This window comes from Schistocerca cancellata, chromosome 6 (genome assembly GCF_023864275.1).
Source record: "Schistocerca cancellata isolate TAMUIC-IGC-003103 chromosome 6, iqSchCanc2.1, whole genome shotgun sequence".
Lineage (NCBI taxonomy): Eukaryota > Metazoa > Arthropoda > Insecta > Orthoptera > Acrididae > Schistocerca > Schistocerca cancellata.
The window spans coordinates 121,521,746-121,524,502 of NC_064631.1; the positions used below are offsets into that span (position 1 = coordinate 121,521,746).

The 2,757-nt window shown below is 41.1% G+C and overlaps 1 non-coding gene across 1 annotated transcript; it reads right to left on the bottom strand.

Moving 5' to 3' along the window:
* Window positions 1-1,206: 1,206 nt before the first annotated feature.
* On the bottom strand, window positions 1,207-1,290 carry Trnas-gga (transfer RNA serine (anticodon GGA)). Its single transcript is given in 2 exon segments — window positions 1,207-1,241; window positions 1,251-1,290. It is a non-coding gene; the product is annotated as a tRNA-Ser (tRNA).
* Between the last annotated feature and the right edge of the window lie 1,467 nt (window positions 1,291-2,757).

Here is a 2,757-nt window from a genome sequence, read left to right on the forward strand (position 1 = left end):
AACCACGACACCATGCAGCGCGGTACAAATGGGCTCAACGACATGCAGAATCAGCAGTTCAGGATTGGCATCACGTTGTCTTCACCGATGAGTGTCGTACATGCCTTTAACAAGACAATCGTCGGAGACGTGTTTCGAGGCAACCCGTTCAGGCTGAACGCTGTCCAGCGAGTGCAGCAAGGTGGAGGTTCCCTGTTGATTTGGAGCGGCATTATATGGGGCCGACGTACGCCGCTGGTGGTAATGGAAGGTGCCGTAACGGCTGTACGATACGTGAATGCCATCATCCAACGGATAGTGCAACCATATCACCAGCGCATTTGCTAGTCGTTTGTCTTCATGGCCGACAATTCACGTCCCGCCCGTGTACATCTTATGAATGATTTCTTTCAGGATAACGATATCGCTCGCCTAGAGTGGCCAGCATGTTCTGCAGACATGAAACCTATTCAACATGCATGGGATAAATTGAAAATTCTGTTTATGGACAACGTGACCCAGCAACCACTCTGAGTGACCTACGCCGAATATATTTGTAAAATATACGACTCTGGAGAAATACCATCTCAAACTATCATCCGCCAAATTCCGAAAATTGGAAGAGCTGAAAATTGCAGAATTATCGCACAACTTAGATGAGGTTAACATGTCATGCATCCAAGCTGCTGAGAAGAATAGCATGTAGAAGAATGGAGAAGAAATTTGCGGATGTGTTACGTGATGATCAGTTTGGCTTTAGGAAAGGTAAAGGCACCAGTGAGGCAGGTTTAACGTTACGGTGACAATGGAAACAAGACTGAAGGGGAAACAAGATGTGTTCATAGTGTTAGTCGATCTGGAAAAATAATTCAGTAATGTTAAATGGTACAAATTGTATATAATTCTGATGAAAATAGGTGTAAGCTGAAGGGAGAGATGAGTAATATATAACATGTACAATAGCCAAGAGGGAATAATAAGACTTAAAGACTAAGAACGAAGTTCTGGGAATAAAAAGATGTAGTCGTTCGCCCCTATTGTTCAGTCTCTACATCAAAGAAGCAACGATGGAAACGTATGATAAGTTTAAGAGTGGTATTAAAATTCACGGCGAAAGTAATAAAAAAATGGCTCTGAGCACAATGGGACTAAACTTCTAAGTTCATCAGTCCCCTAGAACTTCGAACTACTTAAACCTAACTAACCTAAGGGCATCACACACATCTATGCCCGAGGCAGGATTCGAACCTGCGACCGCAGCGGTCGCGCGGTTCCAGACTGTAGCGCCTAGAACCGCTCGGCCACCCAGGCCGGCGCGAAAGTAATCAATGATAAGAATCGCTGATGACATTGTGGAAACGTATGATAAGTTTAACAGTGGTATTAAAATTCAAGGCGAAAGTAATCAATGAGAAGAATCGCTGACGACATTGCTACCTTCAGAGATAGCGAAAAAGAATTACAGGATCTACTGAATGGAATGAACACGCTGATTAACACAGGGTGTGGGTTTATAGTAAATCGACGAAAATGAGAAGCAGCAGAAATAAGAACAGCGAAAAACTTGACACCAGGCTTGATGGTACGAAGTAGATGAATTTAAGGAATTCTGCCACCTAGTTAACAAAATGTCCCACGATGGACGGAGTCAGGAGGACATCAGAAGTCGACTAGAATCGGCTGAAAGGACATTGTTGGCCAAGAGAGGTGTATTAGTATGAAACATAGCCATTAATATATGGAAGAAATTTCTGAGAATGTACGTTTGGAGCACAGTATTGATTTGTAGTGAAACGTTGGGAAAACCGGAAAAGAAGAGAAACGAAGCCTTTGAAACTCGTACTACAGAAGAACGTTGAAAATCATGTGGACCGATAAGGTAAGGAGTAAGGAGGTTCTCCGCAGAATCGTCGACTAAAGGAATATATGGATAAACGTAATGAGAAGAAGGAAGATAATGTTAGGTATCTGTTAAGACATCAAGGAATAACTTCCAAGATGCTAGAGGGAGTTTTAGAGTGTAGGAACTATAGAGGAAGACAGGGATTGAAATTCATCCGGCAAATAATTGAGGTCGTAATTGCAAGTGTTACTCTGACATGAAGAGGTTGGCGCAGGATAGGAATTCGTGGCAAGCCACAGAGGACTGATATCGGTCATGCACTCCCTTGTACCCTGAAACTACGGAAGGCGATACTTGCAAATGTACTGAGTCTTTAATGTCTTAACATCTTCATATATCTGGAAAGCAGATATTTGTGTTTGTTTCTCATAGCTTCTGCTTCAAACTGCATTTAACTTATAACTGTGTTCTGATAATGCTTCAGCTGAATCTGATTTCACTTCTTGATTATTGGTAAGTAGTACAGTAATTATGTAACATACCGATGATTAAGTAAAATCATGACAAAATTATCCCTATTGCAACACTTTTAAATTAAAATAGAATATTTGTTCCTAGGTACATCATCACGTTGTAACTTAGATCATTTTTTCACACTTGGAAGAGACGTTAATTGTTCGAAATATTTTTTGTAATTTCACAAAAAAGATTGCAGTTCAGAAAACCTGGATGCCATCATTTCGAAATGGGATTAGAAAACGTATTAAGCTTCTGTTACAGAGCTGGCTAGTCTGAGAAATGTACCAAGAGACACTCGCCCCAACTGCAATTTTTTGCGTCAAGTTCAGTTTCTTTCAATGTGACAACTCGTGAAGATTCCTGTGTTTACTACGTACTTCGCAGCCAAATGTAATCTCTGTATTAGATGCCTTTTC